The 16,514-nt window shown below is 42.2% G+C and overlaps 1 protein-coding gene across 1 annotated transcript in view; it reads left to right on the forward strand.

Moving 5' to 3' along the window:
- The window catches only part of LOC311004016 (gamma-aminobutyric acid receptor subunit rho-3-like), a 46,586-nt gene that overhangs the window by 1,509 nt on the left and 28,563 nt on the right, over positions 1–16,514 (forward strand). Inside the window, exon 3 of the mRNA XM_083995955.1 lies at positions 10,502–10,617. The gene's annotated coding sequence lies outside the window, so the exon portion shown is untranslated. The remainder of the gene's footprint in view (positions 1–10,501; positions 10,618–16,514) is intronic.

A 16,514-nucleotide genomic window follows, 5' to 3' on the forward strand; every position in this document is an offset into this window, starting at 1 on the left:
CAGCCCCTGATGATAGACTCCAAATGCCAGGTCCCAATATAGCCTGGTACAGATACCGTTCTTATGCAGATAATACTAGGACCCTGTTAACACAATATGGTAGCAGCACACACAGTTATACAAAGATTTACAGAGCCTTGCAAATGTATTCATACCCCTTGAACCTTTCCACATTTTGTCATGTTACAACCACAAACTTAAATGTATTTTATTGGGATTTTATGTGATAGACCAACACAAAGTAGGTAGAAAATGATACAAGACCAAAATTGAACCTTTTGGCCTACACGCCAAACGCTGTGTGGTGGAAACCTGGCACTACACATCAACCTGAACACACCATCTGTGAAACGTGGTGGTGGCAGCATCGTGCTGTAGGGAGGCTTTTCTTCAGGGAAGCTGCTCAAAGTTGATGGGAAGATGGATGGAGCTGAATACAGGGCGATCCTGGAGGAAAACCTGTTAGAGGCAGCAAAAGACTGGAGACTGGGACGGAGGTTCACATTCCAGCAGGACCACCACCCTAAACACACAGCCAGAGCTACAATGGACTGGTCTACATCAAAGCATATCTATGTGTTAGAACGACCCAGTCAAAGTCCAGACCTGAATCCTACTGAGACTCTGTGGCAAGACCTGAAAACTGACTCAACTGGAGCTATTTTGTAAAGAAGAATGGGCAAAAATTGCAGAGCTGGTAGAGACACACCCCAAAAGACTCGCAGCTGTAACTGCAGCGAAAGGTGGTTCAACAAAGTATTGACTCAGGGGGCTGAATACATTTGCACGCCACACTTTTCAGATTTTTATTTGTACAAATCTTCAACACCATGTATCATTTTCCTTCCACTTTACAATTATGTGCTTCTTTGTGTTGGTATATCACATAAAATCCCAATAAAAATACATTTAATTTTGTGGTTCTAACATGACAAAATGTGGAAAAGTTCAAGGGGTAGGAATACTTTTGCAAGGCAAACTCAGAAAGACAAAATAACTGCACACATGCTGAGAATGGCCATACTGGAAAATCTTTTTTTTGTTGTTTGTTTGTTTTTCTTATCTCAAGATAACAAAGCTCTTTATCCTGAGTTAACTAGATATTATCTGGAGAAAAGGTTTTTGTTATCTCGATGCTATCTCAGGATAAAATGTTTTTCACCTGATAATATCTTTGGCTTTCTGTGAGCAGCAGTGTAAAACAGTGCAACACAGAAGTCTCTTGTGCAGCCACTGATAGTGGACAGACACTAATGGAATATCTCTGTCATGTGATCAATAAATATGGCCTTTTAGCACTCACCTTCCACCTTCAATATCACTTTTGCATTGTGTTCGCCGTCCGATGTGTGCACGTGACACCTGTACGTGCCCCTGTCCTTGAGGCCACTCCCCCTGATGATGAGGGTGGCGTTGCCCCGGGAGACCAGGTGCGGGAACACGGATGCGCGCCCACCCATCTGCTTCTGGTCGGTGTGCTCCTCGCTGCTGCTGCTGTCGCTGTCGTCGTCCTTCTCGTCCTTGTCGTCTTTGTCGTCGTCATTGTCATTGTCCCCTCGCTCGAACTTGTAGACCGCCACGTCCTGTCGGAACCACTCGATGGTCTCCTTCCTGCCCGGCTCGAAGCTGCAGGGCAGCACGCACTCCTCCGAGACCAAGCACGTCACAGTGACGTCTGAAACATGAAACAAGGTGAGGTCACACGGATGATGATGATGGTTTCTTTGTTGATAAGTCAGACTATTAACCATGACACTGTTCATCAGTACCATGAGGTAAATAAATCATACTCTAATATTTTTTAAGTTAGCCTTTTTCCTCCAGTTTTATTTTTAGTCACTTGTGCAAGTTTAGATATCAGGAAGCAAAACCAAGGTCCTTGCGTTGCTGAGTCCTACGTTAGAAATGTGGATAATTAGGCCTAAGCCTATTTAAATGATTCTTTTTTCTTCTTTTTATTTTATTTACTTTATTCCAGTTGATTTCATTTTAACTTTACCACCTTGTTGATATTGACTGTAGCTTTGATCCTGAAGAAAAAAAAATCTACAAAAAAAAAAGATAAGAAAAGAAAGAAAGATTTGGAGACTGGGAAGTGGAACATTCAGGTGATGAAGGAGGTGGAGCCTGTGCAGGAGGGGAGGCAGCACCATGTTCAGCACTAGTCAACCAAACTCTAGACAGACTCAGAGGCACCAAATGGACCAATATTAACTGTTTATGTAGCACGTTCCAGTATCAAATGGGTAAAATCAAAGGATAGAAAAAAATAAACAAGTGGAAAAATAGATATAGGTATACAGTCCAGGGATCTCAGAGGCCATTGTCGGTGTTAGGAACTGTTGACTAGAATAGAATAGAATATAATAAAACTTTATTAATCCCCCAAGGGGGAAATTCACTTTGTCACAGCAGCAACAGATACAGACAGGCACACAAAAAGGTAACCTATCACTAATAAATGATAAAAAATAAAATAAAGGCTATACATGTAAGGCACAATCACCTCAGGTCCTAAAGCCTGTTCATCCATGTTAAACTAGGTGTGATAGCTCCAGTGTGTGAGGATATTAAAAACCTGGCAGCAGCATTTTGGATGGTTCGTAGCTTCAGGGAAGATTTGTTCAGACAGGTAAAAAAGCCTATTATAATAATCAAATGAGATAAAGACATGTATTAACATTACCATTTAATTCTATGACAACTTAGTTACGTAAGCAACATTTCCTACGCCAGGTAGGCTACTGAGTCACTGCTCAGCTCTTTGCACGGTCACAGACCAGGAGACCCACCAGTACAACCAGTATAGCCATGAACCAAACCACCTGCCCCCTGCACCTCCACAGGAGGGGGCTACAGGATCAACACCCGATGAAGCCTGATAGTGTATCTCAGTGGAGCAAATTTACAATGAGATTTGCAATTAACTGAATGACCAAAAACCATTCATATACATTGATCATGGAGCCTTTGACAGTAGATGGACACTGTACAAGGAAGCTGATGAGCGCGACTATTAAACTCTGCTGTTGCTGCCTGTCAGATATCAACATTACGCTGCAGATACCTAATGACCTCTGTGTTGTGAAGTTGTTTCCTTTAGTTGGTTTAGATTACACTGTCACAAACAACTCTCAGAAGACACCTGTTATTTAGTTTCCATGACATTGTTCTCACCTGGTTAAACAAGCCTCAACTGAAGGAAGAATGTGCATTTGTAGAGCAAGGAGCAAGGCATCCTGGGATAAAGACAACTTTGCTTTTCAGATAGATATGACATGCCAGGGTCCTTTTGAATTATCAGAAAAAAACAATAGTGTGGAATGGAATACTGTGATTAGTTATGTTGTAGTATTTTAGATTTAAAATGTGAGATAGCAGCTATTGTCATTTTTACTCTCTAACCTGAAACAGGGAGTTTCTTCATAGTCACCCATGAGTTCCCTTTATTGCTACACATCCAGGGTGGAGGTGGGTTATTCATCTAGGCAGTGTAATTCATGCTGTAAAAGTTGGCAACTTTCAACACATGAATTACATAAGTGAGGAAATCAAATGGTATTGCTGGGAAACACAAGCAGCTCAGTGACATTAGCCAATGAGAAATAGCCAGTTTGATTGACAGTTTGACAGTTTGCTGACTCCGTCATGGAGGGAATGTTACCAAAACAAAAACCACTTGGCTGCACTGAGTGCTGAGTAGTTAATCAGAATAGCAGCGGTGCTGCTGCCAATATTGACAACTAGTCTCAGCTTGTGTGTGATGTGAACTACAGGTGTGTTCGTTTCCGTTGCGGGTTGGACAGTACAGGCAGTTTGTTGTTTATGGGCTATTTCATTGTAATCTCACAGGGTAACTTCAAATATAAAAAAATATAATGAATTTCCCTTTGGGGATTCATAAAGTAATTCATATTTGTATTTGTATTCGTATCCGTTGGGACTCAAGGATGGATTGATCGTCACTGTGACCTCACAAAACATCACCAGCCTTGTGATGTAATGTCACAGGAACTCTTGGACCATATAAAACACCTTTAAGCTGAGACTCCAGACCTCCCACAGTAATTATATCACAATTTTAGGCAGTGGCAGTTTTTCGGCAAGCAGTCTCTGCTTTTGCCTCGAAAACATCTCTCGTAACGTTTCGTTATTATCTCATAGCGTGGTGAATGTGCAGGTCACAACTTGTCCACGAGAGCGGTTTGGAGTTGTTGGATTGTGTATTTGATGAGTTTGATGAGGGCAACCAAGAAATCCCATTAGCCTCCGTAGCGTAGCTCTGAGCAGCTCACGGCTCTGCTCCGCCGTTCTAAAAATAGCTTGCACCGACAATTAAAGGTAACGAAAACCATAGGGATTATGGCAATGAGCCTACAGTATGTGCCAAAATGTTGAACTATCCCTTTAAAGTTTCATATGACTCTGGTTGAACAGGAACTTAACCTGAAGTTTCACACTGGTTTCACACTGTCAACAAATCCCACGAAAATACCCAAACCAACAGTGTGTCACTTCCTACTTGGACGCATGGAGGAAATAACCTGAATTAAGTGGGGGGAGGTCAAAGGTCACAGTGATAACTATTATGTGTGGGAAAGGTCACAGGTGAGCTTCACTGTGACATCATAATGTTCACCTCTGGCGGCTTGTCGGTGCTGTGACGTTGGTGCGTTTGTTTGGACCTATTTTCAGAGGTGGATTAACCCACATCTGGTGCTGTAGTGAGTATTTGGTGGCCTCAGGATGGTGTGTGTGGTTCTGAGTCAAAATAAACTACAGTGTGTTAACAGTGATGAAGACCTTGTCACTGCCACATTGTGACTCACTGATGTGTGTTAATACTTTATGTAAACAATGGCTCAGAGGAATCACATCTATCAGACTACTACAGTATAAGGAACATTTCATTGCTGTTTTAGGATTTCAAGACAGTTAGAAAAGATAAAGGATAAAGTCAGACCCGTCACTCATGATGGTGTACGGACCTCTGGTGACCTTTCTCATGCACCTGTGCCTTTGTTCCTTCACTACCTGTTGCAGACAGTACACCTGATGGGACATCTGTTAGCGGGGTGGAGCGGGTACAACGTGTTTTTTATAATCCCACAGATCACCGTGTTTGAACTATCTCCCCCACTGAGCTCACTCAGCCTGGGAAATGTTTGGGAAGCTCAGGTCTGAATTCCACACACCTCCACAACATCTCCCCGGAAAACCACTTCATAAGCCTCTCCGTCCATTTACCCACCAACCTCACCCCCCCTGATTCTCTGACAGGTTCACTCAGGGTGCCGGCCTAAACACACTGGAGTCAGATCATTGGGTTCATCTGTCAAATTGTCAGACTGTCCTCACTCACTTCTAGTATGGCTGCATATGCACATCTGCAGAGCTGTGAAAAAGTGTCTGCCCCCTTCTTGATTTCTTTTTTTTTTTTGCAGGTTTGTCACATGTAAATGTTTCAGAGCATCACACAAATTTTGATATTTGGAAAAAGTAAATACTTTAAAAATGATGATTTTATTTATTAAGGGAAAAAGCTATCCGAAGCTTCCTAGCACTAAGTCATAGCCCTCCCTTTTAAAATCATGAATTAAGTGTGATAAACCACTTTTCTTGGAAAGCTGAGTTCAGTTTCACTCTCAACACCCAGGCCTGATCACTGCCAGAGCTGTTGAATCAAGAAAACACTTCAACAGAACCTGAGGGATCTCAAATACCAGCACATCATTGACATCTATCAGTCTGGAAAGTGTTACAAAGCCATTTCTAAAGCTTTGGGACTCCAGAGAACTACAGCAAGCGTCATCATGAACAAATAGGGAAAGCTTGGAACAGTGGTGAGAACCTGCCCATCAGCGCAGCAACGACTCATCCAGGAGGTCACAAAAGAAGTTGAACCCAGAACAACTTCTAAGGAGCTGCAGGCTTCACTGGCTCAGTTACGGTCATTGTTCATGACTCAACAATAAGAAAGAAACCAAAAAACTGTCTCCGCCCCAACCACTGCCAGCCAAGAAGAACACAGGCTCCTCTCACATTTGGCGAAAACGTCTTGATGATCTCAAAGACTTTTGGGAAAGTGTTCTGTGGACTGATGAGACAAAAGTTGAACTTTTTGGAAGGTGTACGCCCCGTTACATCTGGTTTAAAACTATAGAGCATTTCATAAGAGCATCCTATCAACAGCTAAACATGGTGCTGGTAGTGTGATGGTCTGGGGCTGCTTTGCTGCTTCAGGACCTGGACGACTTGCTGTGATTGATGGAAGCATGAATTCTGGTCCCAACCAGAAAATCCTGAAGGAGAACGTCCGGCTATCATTTCGTGACCTCAAGGTCAAATGCACTTTCTACTTTCTGCAGCAGGACAATGATTAGAAACACACCAGCAGGTCAACCTCTGAGTGGCTCAAAAAAAAGAAAGAAAAAAACTAAAAAAGTCAAAGTCCAGTCTTAAATCTGATTGAGATGCTGTGGCACGGCCTTCAACAGGCCTTTCATGCTTGAAAACCCTCTAATGTGGCTGAATTAAAACAATTCTGCAAAGAAGAGTTTTCCAAAACTCCTCCACAACGATGTGAAAAACCAATTTCCCGCCATCACAAATGCTTGATTATTAGATTTAGGGGGGATTACTGTTTCACATAGGGCCAGGTTTGGATATCTTATTTCCCTTAATAAATGAAAAATCATTTAAAAACTGCATTTTTTTTTTCTTCGCCTAATATTCCAATTAGTTTCAAGACCTGAAACATTTCAGTGTGACAGACAGTTATGCAAAATATCTGTCACAGATTCTTCTTCACAGCACTGTATGTGAGTGTGTGTGACCAGGGATTAATAGTTACTTTATCACCTGAGCGGTTCTGTCAGCACCTTCCCCACCTCTGTCCTCGCTCACTGTCGTCTCACGCTCTCAGCTGCTCATTCACATTCTCCCTCTTCTCATAAATCAGCGCTGACGGCAGCGGAGCGGTGACTCAGACCTCTGACTCACACCTGTACAACCCCTGTTTACCTGCCTGACAGCTCGGGAGTGACGTCGACGTGTCGCTGTCGGCTCCCCTCACGCAGCGCTGTGACATTTCATGCCCTTGTTTAAAGTGTTGTGTTTTACTGAGCAAACACAGTCTCCTCATGGTGGCCGACAGAAGGTGAAACATTAACCACACATGCACTGATTTAATAAGATAAACACTCGGGCCCGGATTTTAACTGATAGCTGAGCCGCTGAACTACTTTGAAATGAAACAGTCATTGATAATACCAGGCTCTATTGTTTTCCACTGTGATATGTTATCCTGTAAGTCATGACTTGCATCTTTCTGAAGCCACATGCCTGCACATGTTGGTAGTTTTGTTATTGTATTTGTTGCGTGCTGTGGAGACACATAACACACCATGTAGCAGCCTTCATTGATGTAGATCAGTGGTGTCAAACTCAATCACACAAGAGCCAAAGTTTAAAACACTAAGTATGTCGCAGGCCAAACAGTTTATTAAACAAACTAAAACCAGGGACGTTCTATATTGCTAAAACTGGCATTGTTTTAATCAAGAATATGATTTTTAACAGCCAGTGTACTGGCTGAATGAAAATAAAATTAAATAAGAACATAATGCATAAAAACACTTTGTTGTTCATAAATGGAACCATCACACAAAATGAGAATATATCAAAACAGTATATGGCTGCAAGTTCATTTATGTTTGAGGTTCGAATGGAGCTGAGTGGAGGTGTGACAGAGAAGCAGATAGGGCTTGGTGCTTGGTCACGACCGTATGGTAGCTGTTGTAGTGTGTGAGCACTATACTGGCCATTGATAATAGAAATATGAAATCTTCTTGCGGGCCACGTAAAATTGTATTGCGGGCCAGATCTGGACCCCGGGCCTTGAGTTTGACATGTGTTGTATATGGGCTTTGCTTGGTTGTCATGTAGCGCGACATTAGCTTCAGAAACATCTTGAAATATATACATACTATACTATATGATATGGATAATAGACACTATATGTTATAGCCTATATCTATATATACACCATCAGGCATAACATTCTGACCACTGACAGAAGTGAATAACACTGAAAAACACAAAATGGGCCAGCAGGTGGTCAGAATGCTATGTCTGATTGGTGTATACAGTACTACATCTGTAGTAGGTATATCTCTATATTGAGCCAAACAACATTTAACATCTGTGTGTGTACACAGACGGATGTTTGGTGGTGTTTGTTTCTCTGGCCCACATGGAAGGCATCATGAAGGAACGCAATTATTGGAAAAAGACAAACAGCTGCATCATGATCATTGTTTCCAGCTGAAGAGGCTCTGACAGACTCACTGGTCTCCACCTGCTCAGGTAGAGAACATCTGGTTCATGCAGCTCTAAAAGCAACAGCAGTTAAAACCAGTCTCATAGAAACTTTAGAAACTGTGGGCAGCTTTATCCACCTGTTTTGTGCCGACTACTGCAGCGTGTCGACACTTGACAGGAGAGTTACTGAGGAACTTTATTTTCTGATTCCTGAGCAGATCTACAGATGTTGATTCCATCGTGTCTGATCAGGTTCGACTGAATCAGGACTCACACCAGATTTTGACACAAAAGTTTTCACAACATAATCAGATATTACTACAATATGGGTGTTGCCCCTCTGATCTGGCTTCTTTATCTTGTTATTTATATGTGAATAAATAACAAGATACACTGTCTGCTGCTTTAATTTTGTATTCGAGTGAAAAAAGTTCTAGACCCTTGATTTTGATGAACTACTAATATTTGGTTGTGATTTAGATACACATCCACTTGAATGTACTTGTCTGTGGTGTTGTGGTGCAAGGAGATGAATCAATTCTTAATTTCAACACAGTGTGTGAACAAACTCAGAGTTACCATGGAGATGAGGACAAGATACAAAGAGTGAAAACGTCAAAGAGTTTCCAGAACAACTCTGGACTTTTTTGACTTTTGTTCATGTTCCTCACCTGCAGCACTCTCTGTATGGTCGGTAAGCAGAGGTCTCAGTGAACATGACCTTGGAAACAGTCAAAGTCCACTCAGTAGCTTTTATCTCATGGTTGTTAATGAAATACTGCATTTTAGAGGCACTTGAACTTGTAGCCTACATATACCTTTGTTACAACATTTACCAGATAATACAGATAATACTAGCCTGGCTGACACCAGACCTCATCTCAATGTAGATTGAGATTCGGTCTGGGAACCACCTGTTAATTTTTTCGTATTTGAGGCGTGGTTTGCGAAAGCCCAGAGCTGTTTATTGGGCGCTACGAATGTCTATCAAATGTGTCTGTACTTAGCCAATCGTATCAATCATCATAGATATATGTATATTGGTTTCCAGGCTGACTTTCAGAGTGAATAAATTTGCACGCAAGGCAGCATGGGTATACCTGGGCTAAGATAATACATTATCTTGTGACATAATGTGTTGTGTAAAAATAAAAATACACAAAATGTAGTTGAATTGTGCTCCAGGTTAATCTGCCCCAGTAATAAAATGCATCTGTACATATCATTTATGATCTCATAATGTGAATCTGTGCATATTAGGTCTTATAGTTTTACTCCAGTGAATTTTCTTTCTTTCTTTCTTTCTTTCTTTCTTTCTTTCTTTCTTTCTTTCTTTCTTTCTTTCTTTCTTTCTTTCTTTCTTTCTTTCTTTCTTTCAAAGTATTTTTGGGGCTTTTGCCTCTAATTGACAGAACAGGAGAGATAGACAGGAAATGTGGAGGTAGAGAGAGGGGGAATGACATGCAGCAAAGGGCACACCAGGGGATTCAAACCTTGGCCAGCTGCAGCAAGGACTATAGCCTCTGCATAAGAGCTAAACAGCACCCCTCCAGTGAACTTTCAATGTGAAAGTTGTCATTGTTAAAGGATGGCAACAGAACCAAACTCTGATGAAGTCTGTACTGCAGGTGAAAGCTCTGGAAAAGGCCTTTGAGTCGATCATTACAGTAAATCTGTCTCATACCTCCATCCTGACAGGAAGTGGAGGAGGACGGGTGAATCAGCTGTGTTGACGTGCAGGGCTGCACAGCACATTTCACTGTTGGCTCACAGGCCCCTCCCGCCACAGACCCATGTGTCTCCACTAAACCCTGAATCCTGCTTCATCCTACATGTGCACGGACTTCACTTCCAAACGAGCTCGGCCAAATTAGAGAGCTCTCCGTCCGCACATGTTATTAATAAAGTTGCTGAGTCAGATATTATCTCAGATGAAAGGAATGATGGTCAGAGCTGAGAGGGTGAGAACAGACCAGGTTTTCCCTCCACTTTAGCTGCTCTGTCACTGGCTGCGCCCGCACAATTTTTTCCATCCTGACGTCAGAATTTAATTTAGAGGGAAAGTGGACGTGTCGTCTGTGTAATCTAAGAACCTTCTCTTCTGCAGAGTGAAAAAAAAACCTAATCTTACAATGTTACACCTTCAAGAGTCACTGTTTTTTGTATTTCTGTGTATCAGGTTCTGCAGAGAAACCCTCCGGTCTGCGTTTCCCTGCCGGACAATGAGGCGTTTGTGTCCTACCTGGGGTTTTGTCCTGCGTGGTGAAGCCGATCCAGAGGAGGAAACAGACCCAGGTGTGTATCGCTGACATGATTTCCTTTCAGCTAGACGCATTTAAAACACACGCACACATGCACACACAAACACACACACACACGTCGATGATGCAGCCAGGGCCTTCAGTCCATACTGCTTCCACCCTGGCGATCTCAGCTTAGACGTTCCAGCCTGGGTTTTTTTTTTTCTGTTTTTTTTCCCCTGTGGCAGGTTTTTCTTTGGATCTCACTGGGTGGTTCTGCACACACGCACACACAGACACACACAGAGACAGATACAGGGGGAAAAAGGAAAAGAAAAAGCATGATTAGAGACACATTCCTGTTGATATGGACACATGAAGGTGAAAGAGTGACGTGATGGAACATGCGCAGCTTTCTGAGCAGACTTCAGGTTTGATCCTTTGATGAGTGCGGAGGATTTTCCTGCCTTCAGTCGACTCTCAAACCTTCCTTGTCATCAACATTTCAAAATAAAAGCTGGATTTGCAGCCGGAGCCACGCAGCCTTTCATCCTCCACAACTTCTGAACACCAACGACGACTGTCTCTCTCTCCTCCTCCATCACTTCTTCATCTTCTCCTCCTTTCCTTTTATCTCTCGTGTGTGGACTCCATAAATGAAAAGGAAGAGGAAGCATCTGTTGTTCACGCACAATAAAAGCCCTCGCCTTATCTCGACACTATCGTCACGCTCCAAAAACAAAGACAGGTGAACTTGGTGCTTCACTTCAAAGAGGAGGAGGATTCCTGCGGCTGATAAACACTCGCCCTCGCTCACCTAGATTTAACGGTGAGGGAAGTTTCCTAGAAAACCTTTGAAGTGTCATGATGAGGAGGGTGAGGATGTTTTAGAGCGTGCGCCGGGTGCAGCTGAGGCCAGTTTCATTGTCACAGCCTGGATGTGTTTATGTTGAGTCCTTCCTGCATTAGAACTGAGGACAATCACCTTATAGAGATGGCACAAGCACACCAGCTCATATTTACTTCTGATGCCTTCCTGTTGGCTGATGAACAGGCCATTGGCTGGATTGACGCCAAATCTTCCCGCTCGGTAACTGAGCTCAAAAGCTGCGACGGTTGAGTGATGACTAATGGCTTTTGTCTTTTGTCTTTTGTCTTTTTGTGCTCAGAGCTGGCAGACGTCCGTTTCTTCCTGGTCAGAACTTGTTCTTCTCAGCAAGAAACAAACCTTTTCAGCTTGTACTGCAAACACAGCAGGTAAATCTGCCTTTGCACTTGTGCAAGAAAACCCATCAGGAATCAATCAGTTATTCTAATACTGAATGAGTTGACTTTATACGGAGAGAGAGCGCTTCCTCGCTCTGTGATGTGGAGGCACATCAGGACAGACACTGTGAATCATCAGGAATGTTTCTCAGTTGCCATAGCAAAAGTGCATTACCTCACAGCTATAATCAATGTTTTTTACACTAACACGCAACAGGTTTCATGTCAGAAAGAACAGAATAAAAATGATCCAAGAAAAAGTAATCCAGATTTGTACAGGACTCATTATATTGTTCTAAGTTAATGATGCATATTCCTAATAGAGTAATAACAACTCTGAGCTCAGCTGCCGACTCCAAAAACACTCAATTAAAATGTATCATTAATTCTTCTTTATATTCTGTTTCTATTAATGCCATGCCAACTACAACTCTTTTACCTTATTAATCCCAGAGGTTTGGAATAAAAAGTGTTTTTTTATTTTAAAATGATTCAGCACATTAACACGCACACTCCAGCTTCTGTAACACACAGCAGCGTATTGATCTTCTTCTGTGTCAGTACCACTTTTTATTAGATATTAACTTTTATTAGACACAAACAGTAACTGGCTGACCTCAGGTGACGTTCACTCCTGACAGTATACACAGAAGAGGAGGCTATATTCAACAAAATTCAAGACTTACTGTACAATAAAAGAACAATAATCAATCACTGAATCATTGTCCTTACAAAACCATATGAATATAATATCAATAATATCAACAGGAGCCTCACAGACAAACAGTAACTAGTCCTGACATCTGACGACAGCTCTCTGACCTCAGCTGATCTCACAGCTCATCTTCACCTCACTGAGCTTCACATTCTCATTCACACAGTGAGAATGGATCAATGAAACTGTGCAGAGACACACACACTCACACACACACACACACACACTCTGCTGCTTCCAAAACACACACTCTCCATTTATAACTGGAATAAACTATTCAGTCATTACATATACTGTACATATAGGTGCTATTACTTTCTAATAGAATGTGTTTATGTACAGAACTCCAGACACATTGTAAACAGCTGAGTCTTCATAATCATCATCATCATCAACATTAACCAAATGGATGTCTGATGTGATATCATGATAAAACCCTCTGACTCTTCGACCTCAGATGAACTCACAGCTGATCCCAGAACAGCAGCCCCTCTCATCACAGACTCCATTAGTTTTCATCCCCCAGAAGTCTACCTCATCTTGTGAAGCACTTTGTACATTACGTGTGTTTTGACAAGCGCTATGTAAACAAAATGTGTTATAATTATCTTTTGACATTTGTGTTTAAGCAGCTGGTTAGGTCTAGAAGTTTCTGTGCAGTTCAGATCTTCTTCTCTTTTAAAGGTGATCAATGAGTTTACTTTGGTTGCTCTTGCTAGCATGGAAAAAATGTTGTATCCTTAACTTACAGTAATAATTCAATATTATTATTCATCATTGACATTATTATTTAAAAGAAGTGGTGATGTTAGCATCCTGTAGAAAAGCTCTGTATGAATAAACTACACAAACTCACAGAGACTCACCGAGGATCCTGGACATCAGCAGTAAAAACCTCTTGATTACTACAAAGTGAAGCTTTTATATAGAACAACCAAAACCACTGCCATGTGCTCAAGATTTCCTGTGAAGCCCGAGGAAATGCACACACACAAATTCACACACATATAGAAAAAAATTACCTTGACTCAGCTGAAGCTCTGGATCAGATGAAATCCAGGAGAAAGAGGAAGAAGTGAAGCCAAGTCTGCTGCCTCCTGAGACTGAGTGTGAGCCTGACTGGATCAACAGGTTATTTAGAGAATAGGCAGCACACATACACACACTCTCCCTCTGCCTCTCTCTCTCTCTCTCTCTCACACACACATTTCACCATACGCAGGGCACCGAAGGGGAGGGTCACATACACACACCCTCTGAACGGGGCGGGGTTAGGATGTGATTAGCAGAGTCATAAATGCACACACACACACAAACAGAGACACATACATGACCCCCGGTGCGAGTCGGTGTTTCCTCCACCGCAGCGGCAAATGTCAGTGGGGTGTTCTTTCAGGGCGAGGGGCTGTTTTAGTGCATGCTGTGTCCCATGTGCTATGTGTCAAACAGGCCACAGAGAAGCTGTGAAACACCTGCTCGCACTAGATGCACACACTCTTACAAACACACACACACAGAGTGCAACACTCTGCTTTGATTTTCCCTATTGTCTTTAGGAAGTGAGCTCACGCGTAGAAGAAGATCGACAAAGACAAACGCTGCCATGTGACATTTTATCACCGATTGCTTTTTGTTTCCTTTCGAGTCATCGTGAACTTTAGTTTGATTCGGGGAAGTTTTGATGACCATGTGTTTCTGTGTTAGAGGGAAACCCTGATGCGCTGACTTCCACACACCCACACCTGGAGTGACCAGTCTGATCTGCAGCTCCACGAGGAAGCAGTGCTGCCCCCACGCTTCACCTTTTTATTGCTTTAATTAGGGTAATCTCTGATAAGACAACATTCAAATGAGCAAACATGATGATTTGTTTTGCTCTTGCTGTGATGTCACTGCAAGCACGATAAGGAAGTGATAACTCAGAGTTAATTATGCACTGTAAAAACAAGCAGAAACTTGAAAAGTCATGAAAACTCCCACATTCATCTGCTCTGCTGTAATTTGATAAATGCAAATGAGTTCAGACAGATACAAAGATGAAGGCTCTTAAGTCGTGACTGCACCTGAGCTTTTTAGTGAATTGACCCAGATATGGAACGACCCCGACGCCATGACAACCCTCATTACTCCAACATCTGTTCCACAGTAAAAGACTTTGAGGATGTGGAAAAAGTTTCCTGCCCCTCCAGTTGGGAAGTTTTCCCAGAGCTGCTGTTAATCCTGGTAGAAGTGGAGTCCTCGTCACATTCCTGTAGACCTCTGCTCTCATGTCAATGAAACATGACATATGGTGGCATGTAAAACCCGTGTTTGTGCAGCTTGTCACTCTCTCCCATCATTTTCTCTGACATTTTTCACTCAAGCTCATCCTCTGTGACAGCTGTGAGTCTTGGCTGTCTGACAGACTTTCTCCCCGGTTCGTCTCAGCAGTAAAAACTTCAGAGACGCCATGAACAAGTGTGTTTCAAGAAACTCTCAACCTGGAGCAATGAAACGTTTAATGGCCGACAGATTCAGAGACACACTGAAAACACTGGTGTGTGTGTAGTGTAACATCATTCATGTAATAGTTGTACTTATTCATAGGAGCAGTAGGAGCATCGGTACAAAAGCTGAGCAATGAGCCGCTGTGGGCGGGGCCAGAAAAGTGTTTTAGCCACAGAATAATAAAAACTCATGTCAGTGTAAGAGTACGAATAGTTACAATACTTCCTTCCTTTATCTTCTCATCACACTTTATACTGTAGTTATTCAGACTGTACACCATACAGATCAAAATTATGTTGCAAATACTAATACTAATACTGGACAAGTTGTGACCCCAACGGGAACACGGATCAGCAGTTTTGCATGAATTTGCCTCGAGAACAACTCCGTATCGTAACGTTACGTCATTATCTCATAGCGTGGTGAATGTGCAGGTCACAACTTGTCCACCAGAGCATTTTGGAGTTGTTGGATTGATGAGTTTGATGAGGGAAACCAAGAAAGTTCTGAGCAGCTCACGGCTCTGCCTTTCTAAAAAAGAGCTTGCACCGACAATTGGTAACGAACCTACTGCTAAAACTATAGGGATTATGGCAATGAGCCAATTTGCCAAAATATTGAACTATCCCTTTAAGATTAAAAATAATGTATACATGTATTACACATTAAAATGGCTTATAGATGTAATTGCTTAGCAGCAGGAAGTGTAGTGCAGTCTGGTAAGAATGCACATATTGTATTGCACCTTTAAAGTTCAATATAATTGTACATAATTATTGTGGGGGAGGTGAGCCATTAGACTTGGAGGAAGAAGCTGTTTTGCAACTGATGCTGTTGAACCTTTTCCCAGAGGGCAGCAAGGAGAACAGTCCATGACAGGAGTGTGTGTGTGTGTGGGGGGGGGTGGTTCTGCTGATATTCTGGGCATTAGTCAGACAGTATTTTCGTGCAACATCCCTTATATGAAGAAGTGAAGTCCCAGCGATCTTCTCTTCTGTCCTCACCACCCTGTGCTGGGACGTCCAGTCAGCCACACTGCAGGCGCTTCAGACATGCAGCTGGTCAGTATGACCTGATATCACATAGAGGCAACAAACAGCCCATAAATCAACACTTGATAAAACCACAATGAACTAATGCTGTCTCGTTCTCAAGTAAAAAGAGAACAAGCAACACCTTTTTTTTTTTCATTCTCTTATATTCAAACCAGCTCATGTTCCAGTGGATTAACTCTGGTGTACTACACAGTGCAATTTCATTGTGGCTTGTCTTTAGTATTTTGTTTTCTCACTTTGTGGTGATCTCAGCCGACCGAGGTTTGGTCTCATGTGATCTTGAATTGTAAAATGTTTAAAAAGCTGTTGAGGTTGATTGAGTGAGAGTGATGAGTCATCTCAAGAGAAAACACTTAATTTCACAATTTAGAGCTGCAAAAGCGGGGAAACTCCTCAACCGCCCCAAAAAATCCACAAAACATTTTATTC

This window comes from Trachurus trachurus, assembly GCF_905171665.1.
Source record: "Trachurus trachurus genome assembly, chromosome: 20".
Classification (NCBI taxonomy): Eukaryota; Metazoa; Chordata; class Actinopteri; order Carangiformes; family Carangidae; genus Trachurus; species Trachurus trachurus.